Source organism: Argentina silus, assembly GCF_951799395.1.
Source record: "Argentina silus genome assembly, chromosome: 2".
In the NCBI taxonomy this organism is placed as follows: Eukaryota; Metazoa; Chordata; class Actinopteri; order Argentiniformes; family Argentinidae; genus Argentina; species Argentina silus.
Genome location: NC_139656.1, coordinates 6,373,203 through 6,387,674, shown reverse-complemented (window position 1 = coordinate 6,387,674; position 14,472 = coordinate 6,373,203).

Below are 14,472 nucleotides of genomic sequence, written 5' to 3'. Positions count from 1 at the left end.
CCCTAGTGGTTGAGATTAGGTTTTGGGTAGGTTAAAATTATTTAATCTCCATGGCAAAGGGCAACATTAACATTAGAGGAACAATTTGTGGGACTCTAATGAACTGAAAACTAATTTGCCAACAAGGAAGATGATGTACAGACGTATAAACTGACCTCCAGGGAAATGACATAAAACCGATTTTATTTCAAACAACTGTAAATGTGTCCTTACAGCTCATAAATACAATGGTATACAGACATGAACTATATTAACGAATCACTCCAAGTCACGTTGCTGATAAATGAGATGTTTGTGTCTCATTTCCAATTCAACCTACTTTAGTCACTTTTTCAAAAGTCATTATTTAGTTGGAGTCCTTGAGTTCATAAAAGTAGGTGCAGTATTGTGTAATTCTTTTCTCCAGATTTCTGGATATGATTCCTGGCATTCCCATCTCTGTCAGCTAAATCCATGTCTTAATAATAAACAGGCAGTGAGAGAAAGCCTCCCATGGTTTAAAGATTATCATCTGTGCATTTCTGCACACAGATTTTTTTTCACACTCGCTCATTTTATCCAGTCAATAATACACATTTTCCCAAAACTTCCTCACTTTTCACTTCTATTTAGCAGTCCAAACTGTTTCATTATCAGCAGTGACAGATGTCGTAAGACAGATCTACATGCTCTTGGACATCCTCACTTGCTTTTATGGTGAACCTGCTCTGGAGCACTCAATATGTACTCAGCATGAGGTGTTTGTGTGTGTGTGTGTATGATGTCTGTGGCTCCCAGGGTTTTTCCTTGAAGAAGAAAAAACGGCATTCAAATGTGTGTGTGTGTGTGTGTGTGTGTGTGTGTGTGTGTGTGTGTGAGTGATGTGTGCAAGTGTTGGGTCTTTTTGTGTATGTGTGTTCAGGGTGCTTGGTGCATGTGTGTGTGTGCGTGCATGAGAGTTGAAAAAAAAAATATGTTCCAAGTGTACGATCACAGGTTTCACTCAGAGTTGTGTTTTCACTATACATTTCGTTCAGTGTTCCAACTTGTCCATTGCCCTTGTAAAACAAATACAGGAAGCAATCCTGGAGGCCAATCAGACTGATGGACACGGAGGGATGTCACAGTGCTCTGTAAAATGGCTGCAACTGGAAACCGTGCTGTGGGGCCAACAGTAGAGAGACAGGAACCAGGGGATAATAGCTGAACAAGAGACTCACTGTTATTCTCAATGCCAAATGGAACCTTTGTTGGCCCATACCCTAAACCACTGCATGTGGTTTGAATCTCCATGAGGAGATTCTGAGAGTATATATGTATATCTGAGAGGATCTGATAGGTTTACAGTTTTTCTTGATTGCTTGAGCACATTTCTTGAAACAGCATTCAGCTTTTCAAAACCGTTAACACATTCCCCTAACTAACCACAACAGAGGTCACCTAGCACTACCCAAACCCCCTCCCCACAAGCCCCGGGGAGGGAAAACACAACTAACAATGCCAGAAGAAGCTACGTTCAGACAATAACCTTGAATAAATACAACAACAAAAAATAAAATAAAATAAATACACACTGAACACAATTTCATAGCACAAATACCCATACATATTTACATAAATGTGGACCTAACAACTTACACTTTATACAATCATTCCAGTAAGTCTATGCTACACAGATGCACCTGCCGACCAAATCAAGAAAGGGCCCAAATTGTCAAATTCGACCATGAGGAGATTCTGAGAGTATATACTGTATGTATATCTGAGAGGATCTGATAGGTTTACAGTTTTTCTTGATTGCTTGAGCACATTTCTTGAAACAGCATTCAGCTTTTCAAAACTGTTAACACATTCCCCTAAACATATAACACATTTGCTTAAACACCACATTTATTTTGCAAAATTCACTATAACTCTCAAAACTTAGAACACATGTCACAAAAGCAAATCAGTGCATAAAAGCAGTATCCTTTGTCATCTAATGAAAAGTTCAATCCACCATTCATTTTATAATGACACACTAAATAGTAACTATATCCATCAATATGCATTGCAGGTTGGACAACTTTCATTTGAAAACAGTGAGACTTAACTGTAATATATAATTTATGTTAGTACAGTGCCTGTTACAGAGAATATGATTGCTTACTATAAATATAAATCAAATTAATCTAAAATCTTCAAAATCAAGCAGGTATTTACAATAACAAAAAATGCATTTTGTCTGCCAGGCCATGTTACTTTACTGATGACCTATTTCATTTGTGATTACAGACTCATTGTTCGTTGAACTGTTGAGCAATAAGAGTTGCAATGTATGGAGAAGAGATTTACTACAGTATATAGTAATAGTTCCACCTGCTAGACTCGGTGGGATTTTAAACAGATTGTTTACACCTTTCTAGTCCTTTAGATCTACACCAGGAGTGCCTTGTAGACCTTGTTTTGTTTATGGGTCGCATTGGACCAAATGCAACGTCACTCGGGCCAGAAAAAATAAGAAATGTGTTTGGAAAACTAAACGAATGTCCACTGCTGTGAGCACCGGCGCCTCACATGACGGGACATGCCGTGTTGAGATTACCCACATTTTGTACATTTTGCAACCTTTGGCAAACTCATTCTGTTCATATTGAACATGTGGGAAACAACTATGGCAAAAGCAAATGACCTTTGTTTGGTGCCTGTCTTGAGATGTGGCAGGCCTCACAAGCAGTGTTGGAGAGGAGACAGGAGCGGAAAGACTGGAAAAGTGTTGAAAACATAATAACTCACTCACTGACTACAACTGACATTCGAAAACATTTGGAACCATCTTGTTGTGTTGATAATATGGATCAAAGGGAGGACTCCAGATGTGTTCTTTGTTGTGCAGTGTCATGGGGATCATTTACAGCATGTTCAGAGGTCCAGAGAGGGCCTTAAGCAAATAAACAGCGCAGGGGAACTAGGGTGAGTGAGTGATGCTGAAAACAAGGAGTGACGTCACGGCAATGCTCCCCGGAGTTGACATCTTGGGAGGGTTGCAGTTTGTGTGTGTGTGTGTGTGTGTGTGTGTGTGTGTGTGTGTGTGTGTGTGTGTGTGTGAGAGAGAGAGCATGTGTGAGTGTGTGTGTGTGTTTTTATAAAAAACTAAAAAAAAACTTAATCAATACAACATAGAAACAAACATGCTTTCTCTCACCTACAAATCCTAACCACAACAGAGGTCACCTAGCACTACCCAAGCCCCCTCCCCACCAGCCCCGGGGAGGGAAGATAGGGCCGCAACACAACTAACAATGTCAGAAGAAGCTACATTCAGACAATAACCTTGAATAACTACAACAACAAAAAATAAAATAAAATAAATACACTGAACACAATTTCATAGCACAAATACCCATACATATTTATATAAATGTGGACCTAACAACTTAGACTTCATACAATCATTCCAGTAAGTCTATGCTACACAGATGCACCTGCCGACCAAATCAAGAAAGGGCCCAAATGGTCAAATTCAACCACAAGGAGATTCTACACATTCTATCAAACCCAGAGTTGATCTTAACGTGACACATTTATTGGACGGGTGGACATCATATCCAACAACCTCCTTGCAAACCTAGATTATATTATTCCACCAGTCTTTTATAGAGGGGCAAGACCAAAGCATATGAGACAACAGTTGTCATTGAGCAATAACTTTGCTTTATATAGCTTTTCTGGGGTCCAGTGCCACTTATGGATCACTTGGATCACTAGCTTGTATGAATTTATTGCCTATTTCTTTATGATAAGTGATGTTCAGGTTTTCGAGGCAAGATGACCATTCTTCAGGAGAAATATCAGTTTGCGGTTCTAATTCTTATTGTTTCTTCACTTTAGCCAATAGATCAGCTGTTTAATCCAGGAGACAATAATACACAAGTGGTGTCAGACTTTGAGATTGGGATTGGCATTTGGAGTTAACAAAGTGTTGATGTTGTTAATCAGTATTTCTACACCACAATCAAGCTGGGCTTTACAGTAAGCATATGAGGTGAGGACATTTTTTGAAGCTTGTACTGTGACAAATGATTATAGAACAGCTGTGGACAAGGGTGCCGCTCAGCTTGAGAAAAATATTTTGCTAGAAAACTGGGCATAGTGTCATTGGGCCACACACATAGACTCAAACAAACAAAGACTGAGTGTGTGGCAACACACACTCAGACACAGATCTGTATTGTGTTGGCCATACGCGCGCGCGCGCACGCACACACACACACACACACACACACACACACACACACACACACACACACACACACACACAAACACACACACATTTGAATGCCGTTTTTTCTTCTTCAAGGAAAAACCCTGGGAGCCACAGACGTAAAACACAAGCAGTAGCTTGTACTGTACGTAGATCCCTTCCCCAGATAATCCTATCTCTATCTCCATTTTACGGTATCTTGCGGTTGAGTTAGTCCTCTATTGCATCTGCTTCACCTCTCCTCTCTCTCTCTCTTTCTTCCTCTCCTCCCTCCCTCTCTTGTCCCCCACACAGTCTCTCTCTCTTTCTCTGTCCCTCCCTCTCTAAGGGACATGAAGCTGGAAATTCACAGTGCAGACTTTTCCATCTCATGTTAAACAGTCTGGCCTATTATCTTGGCCAACTGTGGTTGGACAGATGAGGAGTGCAGCTGAGGAAGGAGGGGGAGTCAAACACTTGTACTCATGCCAGTGAGTGAGTGTCAAGAGCTGGAAGTAATGCAACGAATGATACCACATATCACAAGTAAGTAAATCTGATTAATTAAACAACAAGCAAGACAAACCCAAAATAAAATGTAAAACATCAGACCTGTATGAATTCAAGATGAAGCTCTCTAAGAAATAGAGAATTTCAGGCATCACATGTTTTAGAGTGGGATCGGTGCAACACTGACTAACTAACAAATGTGTTTACCATCGTCTGTGACCAACAATCAATGAACATATGCTCTCATTCAAATAGAACGATGAGGGAATGGAAATCTGGTTATCCTGTCATGGCCTGTGGTTTGTTTTCCCGTCATGATGACCTTCTTCTCATCTATTGGTAACTTTCATACGCCGCATGTCCTCCATCTGGCTAGTTGCTCAGTAATCAATGTATCACAACAGGAATTCACCATAGCACTGTTGAGCAAATGGACACTAGTGGGTTATGGACTATGTTGCTGGCTACTGGTAGCAGCTCGCATCAGATTCAAGACCCTGGTGCTCGCCTACCAGGCGGGGAACAGCCCCTCCTTACTTGCAAGCAATGGTCAGTTCCCAAACCCCTGCCTGATCACTCCGCCCTTCCACCTCGGCTGGCTGCCTGGCACCGTCGCCTCTACGAGGACCACACAGGTTCGGTCACAGGTTTTCACTGTCTTGGTGCCCCGGTGGTGGAACGAGCTTCCCACTGCTGTCAGGACTGCAGAGTCGCCGTAGACTGAAGACACATCTCTTCAGGCTACATTTTGACTGTCTCTCCTAAAGACCTCTTCGCCCCCCATTAACACTCTGTACAGTTCCTCTACTGTTAATAATAAACAAAACAAAAATAATAATAAAAGAAAATCCTTCCTTCTAGCATTGTGACTGCCAATGGCACCTGGTTCTAGCATAGGTTTTTGCTTATGATGACTAATGTATGATGATTCACTTACTTAAGACAAATGTACTCAAAAATGTAAATGTAAATGTAATGTTGCAGTTTCAGACTAGGCAGAGACTAAATGGTTACGTATTGATCAGTTGGAGGTTTTACAAGACAATTCTACAGCTTTAGTTGAATCACGGCCTAAAAAGCGTAATAAACCACTGTTATAAACATTTAATAACTAGCTCATAACGTTCAACAAAGTGACATAGAAGAAAAATACATTAACTTGTGAAAAGGGATAGTGAAAGGCGTTGTCAAGTATAAACCCAACGCCAGGCGATGTCCTCTGTTGTCGAGTGTGTGAACAGCGCAGCTGGGCTGGAGGTCAGTGCCAGTGGCCAGGTCTCTCTGTTGGTTTATACTGGTTTACAGATCCCAGTTCAGACTGGGTTTATGGGGTCTAACTCCCGAGTGGTTTATGGCAATGTTACTGTTTCTGTGGCTACTCTGCACACTGGGAGCTTGTGAAACAGAGGCTATTGTTCACAACAATAGGGCCTTCTCTCCTCTCGCACTAGACCACAGGATTGCCTGAGTAGAAACAATCCTCCGATTTGAGGGAGAAAAAGAGAGCAAAAGAAACTGAGATCTGAGACGTGGCTAATATTTGTAGAAGGCAAGGCCGGCGGTGGCTATGGGCAGGGGTGGGCTCAGCCCACCCAAACGTACGTCTTGCCCCCCCAATCAAAAGTTAAGTTGTTTTTTTTCCTGAATTGTTGATATTTCGGCGGCGTGTTTGAATGTTTAATCTCATATTTGTATTTACTTTAGGTCCATATACTATGTCTATCTATTTAGCATTGCCCATTGCCCATATAAAATCAATGGCCCTTCCAAGGTGTTGGTTCTGGCGCCGGGCCTGGTAGGAGGATAAAGGTTTTCTTTGAGTATGTGGGTTTTCTTTGAGTGGAGAGGCACTTTTGGTTCTGAAAACAATTTGTGGTGGAGGAAAATGGAGAGAAATAATGCAGCCCTCCTGCTACGAGACTGTCTCTGCTGATTTGTTGTTAAGTTTACTGTTCCTCTCCCATAGTGTTTTTACTTAACGCCACATGACTTGATAAGAATATTGTTTTGAATGTGCGTGCCTTGACCTGTTTGACATAATACATAGGTCAAAATAGAAATGGTCTAACTGCTGGTTTTACCATCTGATGCGATTACTGTTTTGTTCTTGTCTGTTGATTTCAAAAGTCTCTGTGTCAGTTACTCTCCCCTCATCATGCTATCAACTCCATTTTTCATGTGTATTCCCCAGCAGCCGTTATTGCTGATGTTACCTCATTCTCTGTCAATAGAGAAGGAGAAAAGCATCGTTTCGGTGATTTACCACTCTCTCTCTCATTCTCTCATTTACAGCCTCCATGGCAATAAAACCCTGCTCCCTGAAGGCTTGCAAGAATACCAAACTTCTCTAAATTCCGACTAGTAGGGAGAGCAGCCGGAAGATTTTGTATCTTGATCCTAAACTGTAATAGTGGAGATCACAGCTGGATATCCCTTCAGCTTCAGCAAGGACATGGAAGCTGAAGGAGATGTGAGGAGAGGCTCAGATACGATGTTGGACAGGAGCAGGATGCTATAAATTATAACAATGTAAAGTGCAGTTCTCTCCCTGGTTCCCCTTTTCCTTGTTCCAACTTCTTTTCTTGTTCCAACTTCTAACATCATCTATGTTAATGGCAACAGACTGCATGCGTTAAAGCCAAATGGTGGAAGCTCCAAGTCTCTCTCAGTGTGGAGTATAGGGTTCCATTTACTCTAGGCCCTTCCCCTGGTCCCTACTCCCTCTACACTTTGATCAGAGCAGGCTCTCCCCCCAAAAAACCCCACCACCGCCATCATTCAATTCTGGCTCAGGTTGCCATGACCTCTGCTTTACATTGATGAAGAAAAGGAAACTTGATCAAAAGAACTGCAGCCTTAGATAAATCCCTCTAGAAGTGGGAACTGCTTGACTGTAGATATGATTGTGTATATTTCAATAAAATTAACTTCTCCTTCCTTTTAACAGTTGTTATACAGACCAAAGTCTCCATTCCTCACAGCTGTAAACGCACTCACATATACATAGACTGCTGGATAGCAGAATGGACGTCAACATTTAGCCATGGTATATGATACAGCAGGAGAGAAAGAGAGCAAGAAAGAGAGAGAGAGAGAGAGAGAGAGAGAGAGGGAGAGAGAGAGAGAGAGAGAGAGAAAGAGAGAGAGAGAAAGTAGATGAGAAAGAAAGAAAGAGAGAGTGATGCCAACAAATACTGTTTGAATTCAATAAACGACTATGGTAAGGTTATAAATCTGGGATATATTCTCTCCAAGGAACTATAATAAACAAACCACTCCATTGATTTACTGTAATGGCCTGGCTTGCTAAACCCTTTCGCATTTGTTACTCTCTGTTTGTTTTGTTGTTTCAATTGTTTGTACAGCCTTGTTTTGTTATTCCAACATTCATCATTCCTCAAGTGTTTTAGTTTGCCATCCAGGGTTCTTCTCTCACTCACAACTGAATTGAGAACAGAGAGAGATATATGAGAAATGTGGAGGACTGAATAAGAAATACAGGAAAGTATATCAGAGTTGAGAACTGGATGAGAAACACAGAGGCGGGAACTTAACCCATAGCCCTGTGGATCCAACCCACCTTAATTACTATGCCACACTTTTACCTCTATTCAGAAACACTTCTGAAATCATCAAGTTGAAATTGCAACACTTAAATTGAGATTGGTCCCCATTTGGTCCCCCTGTGATCCGCTCCCCCTAATAGTGTCTGTGATGGTTCAGTTGTTCCCAGTCCAAGCATTTCTCTGGGCTTTGTTTAGTGTTCGCTGTTCTCTCCTGTGCTCATTACTGCTGCTAGCAGACAGCTGAAGTGATAATTACCATCATTTACTGTATATGTGTGACTATTCCCACTGTGATAAGCAGTTGGAAGAGATGTTTGTGTTGGAGCTTAACTGCCCTCTCATCTCACCAGGAGCCAGCAGCAACTCCTCCACTGGGAACAGATTAAAGGAGCTGTTTAATACAACCTTCTGCTGGGCCGAATCTGACATGGATAAACATACACACACAAATGAGGTCTCTCTCCCTTTCTTATTCACACACACACACACACACACACACACACACACACACACACACACACACACACACACACACACACACACACACACACACACACACACACATACATGCACGCACGCACGCACGCACACACACACACTCCTCAGGAAAGTCTACACTGAAGTGGAATGTTGTTCTCATGAGGTGATAAGCTAGTGGGGCTGGGCCATAGGCTGGAGGAAATGAGTAATAACCAACACAGTTTTCCTTTTAAATGTTTTTCCTCAACTCTTTGTGAATTGTGAACCTCATGTCAAATCCCTTTCCCAACATCATTAGAATGAGTCAGATAGAAGTAATCATAGGAAATCAGAACGACGAGGGAGAACAGTGCAATGGAAGAGAAGTCAGATAACGATCTTCTCATCTGGTGGGGGGGAAACCCCTTCGCTGGAACCTACAAGAGAGAATGGGAGTGTTAGTTAATGAACAGTTACTGTAAAGGCAGAGTGAACAGACTACATACATTAAAACCAAATGGTAGAAGCTTCAAGTTTCTCTCTCACTCAGAGAGGAGGATAGGGAGACAGAGTCTTGGTTCCATTTACTCCAGGCCCTTCCCCTGGTCCCTGCTCCCTCTACACTTTGATCAGAGCAGACTCTCCCCCCCAAAAATGAACAGATACTGTAAAGGCAGAGTGAACAGAAAATGGCATATTCTGTTGGGAGGCTCTGCTCCTTCCATGTTAAAAGGATAGTTAAATTACAAAATCACGTATTTGGTTCCTTACCCTGAAATAATTCTATGGACAAAGACAGACTACAATCCACACTTTAGTTCTGTTTATCTCGGCACTGTAATTAACAGCTAATTGTTAGCATTTTAAACCAAAACCCATACAAGTCTATGGACCCTAAGTAAGCATGTTTGAAATTTCATATTCAAATCATCTCAAAGTAATTTAAATGAAGTAAGTGAGTCTTTTCAGAGAATTTGAGATGATTTGAGCATGACATTTCAAACATGCTAGCCAATAACTTGCATTTGGGTTTTGGTTAAAATGTTAACAATTAGTTGTTAGTTACAATGCCCAGATTATGCCCAGATTATCCTGTGCATTTTATTCATGAATTGTATTTTTGTAAATACGGTATCCATAAATTTCATTGTTGTATTTGACTGCCATGTGGGATCCATAAAGTAAAGTTAAGTAAACAATATTGTAATACTTTAAACACCATTCAAACTGACACAAGGGACTGACGCCATGTCACCATTCTAAACTGACACAAGGAAGATGAATTGGAAATGCATTATTTCACAAGAGCCGGCAACAGTTCATTTGGCTCAGGGGAGAGAAAAGGTATAGGTGTCAGTTCTGGCAACAGTGGACTGATGGCTTCAAAGCAAACACAGCCTGTAGACCTTATCCATCCTGCCAACGATTAATGTTTGTGTTTTAATGGATTGGAGATGTGATTGATGATGTGGGAGTCAGCATGTTATTCTGGAAGAGGCCTACAAACACGGGAAAGCCCTCAGAGTGTACTGTACAGTACAGGCAGGCAGAGCCAACTCTACAGCTCCCCTACAGCTCCCCAGGGGTCTGGTGTTTCTGAATCTCATTAGAGCTCGGTGATCTGTTTCTGAGATTTCTTGGCTGTGATGACATTCATACATGCAGCATCTGCCGCCTGGCCCCTGCTCTGTGCTCCTTAGGCAGGGAAAGGCCTACACATTTTATGGAGGGAACATCCTGCATGCTCTTACGTTTTATAAGAGGAAGTGTGTTTTTAAGTGAGTAATTATGTGTGTAGGTAAAGGTATTATTAAAAAAAGAAAAATTAAAGAAAGAAAACTATTATCAACCTCTGACCCTTTAGATGCAATCTTAGAGTGCCTGTGTTGTCAGATTATTGGTAGTCTTCCTTTAATGGCCCAATAGTTTTACCATACCTGGTAAAAAAGTATTGCGCTGGTAGAACTGAGGTCATTTGGCTTATCTGCATGAGAAACTATTCTGATTACAACCTGTTAAGTCTGACACCCTCTACATAATGTTATCATTTCTAAATGGTGAAACCAATATGTACATAAATACCATCAAATAAAAGCTGAGAGTCTATACTTTAACCTCATAGTAATTGTTTCATTTCAAATTCAAACTTTTGCAGTATAGAGCCAAAAGCAGAAACAATGTCTCACTGTCTCATTACTTATGTATCCCTTCACTCTGGGACATTACTCTGTTACCCTGGCTTTATAACAGGTTTGGCTTACACAGCGCAGTGTGTGTAAGCTCTCCCATTTCACACACATGAGACCAGACACATAGAGCCAAGCCTGTGTATGTGTGTGTGTGCGTGTGTGTGTGCGTGTGTGTGTGCGTGTGTGTGTGTGCGTGTGTGCGTGTGCGTGTGTGCGTGTGTGTGTGCGTGTGTGTGTGTGTGTGCGTGTGTACGTGTGTGTGTGTGTGTGTGTGTGTGTGTTTGAGCCAAGCATTAGTTCAGGCAGGGCCACAGCTACAGGACAGGACCAGCCTGATGGGATGGGACAGTGTGAGGTCTGGGCCAAGACAAACACGACAGGAGCCAGTGAATGAACACACATGCTCTGCTTTCAACCCAGCGACACACTTACTCCATTACAACTCTTCCCATTTTCCAATTGTCATTGTCTCAGTGAATTAACTAGTCATCAAGGCACATGTTTGAAGAAAAAGCAACACAATTTAAAAGAAACAAAAAACATGGCTTCCGCCGTAGATTGAAGACTCTTCATGCTACATCTTAACGGTCCCGCCTAAAGACCTCTTCACCCCCACTACCCCGCTGTACAAAAAAAAAAATCATAAAAATTCTGCTAGCATTGTGACTGCCTTTGGCCCCTGGTCTGAGCATTGATTACTTTATCTTATGATGACTGATGGATAGATGATTCACTTACTTAAACAAATGTATTTGTTGTAAGTCGCTTTGGATAAAGGCGTCTGCTAAATGCCATAAATGTAAATGTGAATGTAAATCTAGACAATACAACAATAAAATATAAAAATCAATAAAATCTCACATTAATGCTGTACACTGAGTTGGGTTATCACATACAATCATCCTTTTAAGGCTAGTCAGTTATGTCCCAACCCTAATGCTCTCAGATGACCATGATCAGCTGATTGGTGAAACACTGCTATATGTTTCAGTGCTTTGAATCGGCAGAGCCTGTGGCTCTCCAGGACCAGAGGGTTGTCTTCTTCTGTAAGTGTTGCTGTGGCAGTGTGGTGGAGGGGTCCCAAGAAACCCTTATCCCCTTTTTACGCTACAGGCTAACATTCTCTGAGATTTTCCAAAACACAGTGAGTAAATGACTCCATAACACAAGGAAATATGACACTGGTTCTCTGGGATTCTGCGGTCAACATTTGGTATGCTTTTTCCACAGTTGATCAATACAAGAGACATTCGGGAACGAATTAATCTGAATTAATTGAATTAAAATGGTATTATCCTAAGGATATGGCTACATTTTTGCTCCTTCTCTGTCCATACAAACACACCGTCCCTTTCCTACACACTATGAAAGTGATTACATCATGTGTTGATGTCACATTGATATCTCGATTGCCAATCGAAAAAGAATCAACCTCTAACTTGCTCTTGCTCTGTTTTGTTTGTTTCCAGTTGGTCTTGTTGCTGTGTATGTTGCTATGAGACTGACCTGTCCCTTTCATAGTGTATAACCTCAACACACCAACCTCTCTGTTTGTTTCCATAAGAGTAGACGTTGACTCCAGCCCGTCGTGTGACTCATTGTAATTACTACCCTGATAGAACATGTCCAATAGTACCAAACTGCAAAATCAGCATTCTCCCCTTGTTCACTCGCCTCACCTTAGTTGCCCTTTGATTATCTCTTGTATGAGGCCTACGGGTCAACAACGTTACACTGTCAGAAGTGTTCATTAATGTCTTGAATTAAGAGTTTTTTTTTTTTTTACCAACTAAAATCATCACAGCTCGATAACCACAGGTGTTTGGAAATTATGGTCAGTATCCTAGAAGCTTCTGAGAAGAAAGAAAATTGTCAGATACCTTGTTTGAACCTCTATCCAATGCCTTCAGGCCTCCACTGTAACAGCTGGGGATTTTAGTGTCTTTCCTAGCAAAGCGATAAAGGCCAAACCTCTGCCCTGTGGCCATTGAAGACCAACCCTCCCTGCAGCCTCCATAACTTTGCTCTATAAATCCAAATAAGGCTACGCTCTCATGTCTCGCCACTAAGCTGTAGGACATGTGATGTTAAAGGCGCAATCTGGGATTCAAACAATAACAAAATGGTCTCCCCACCACCTTTTCTGTTAAACAGCTGAGGGATGGGGGTGGAGAAATGTAACCACTCTCCAAATAATAGACGGAGCTATGAATGCAAGGACTGACCATTCATGAGATCTAAATGTTAGTTTTAACACTGTTTTGAAGCAATACAGTGTTTGTTTACAATGACATTGTTTACAAACAATGGAGTAAAACAACCTTATATTTCTGATAGGGTAAGACAGTTGAACTTTACTATAATTATAAATGATATTCTTCAAGAATCAATGTCCAAAAATGCATGTACCAGTCTCAGATTGCCCCTTAAAAGTAAAGTATTCAAGAGTCACATGCATTCAAGGGACCATTTGAGTCAGTTAAAATGAACATATGACCTACATGAATCGCAGGGTTAAGGTTCATGGGTGGCGACGGGAGAGCATGAGCTGGATGTGAGCCGGCGACATCCAAGTGTCTTTCACTGCTGATGTGCCCTTGAGAAAGGTACTTAACCCAGGGGCACTGCACTGCAGCTGACCCTCTGCTCTGACCCTCTGCTCTGACCCTCTCTTTCTCTCTGTATGTCAAAGAAACAACATGCAAAGAGACAATATCTGTTAAGCAATTAATGGTAATGAAATAATACTTGTATTTTATTGTAACTCAATCTCATTGTCTGCTTTATCCATTGCTTTTAATCCACAGACCCATAATCAGCACTGGGCTATTAAAATAAAGTTATTTATGCCCTCCTAGAGTGGGGCGAAAGTGAGTCATCAAAGGCAAAAGATCAGAACCAGACTGACCACGGTTTCTAGTTTAAGTCTAGTTCAGTCCAACTTATTCTATTTTATGGTTTGTTATTATTTTTATGAACCTCTCCAATGTTCTTCTGATCATATTGGCTGTGCTGTGCACTCCTTCCCAGAATGATGTGAGTGAACGCCAAACGCTGGTAATGGTAATAAATGTGTTCAGCATTACTGTAGGTTGTCCCCTAACTCACTCCTGTGAAAATGTATACCCCTTGAGACACAGATCTGTATTGTGTTGGCCATATGCACACACACACACACACACACACACACACACACACACACACAGGTTGAGGCTGTCACTTTTGGATGTCTGCTACTTTGGGAGTTATTCTGTGATCTCGAGTAAACAGTGAAGTATCAGTAATTGCTTGGAGGATCATATTGGAGAGATTACATAATGGAAAGGGTTTGCAGTGTGCTCCTCCCAAATTGTGGGTGACTTAAATGAATCATGTATGGGTCAGACTATATATTTGTGTGTGTGTGTGTGTGTGTGTGTGTGTGTGTGTTTGAGATTCCGCACAGTAATCAGTGACAGAACCAAACAAGAGACAAAGAGATCTAAAACAAACAACCAAATCATCATGTCATGAATAGGACTGGACCAGGTACCTGGGCTTCAAAGGA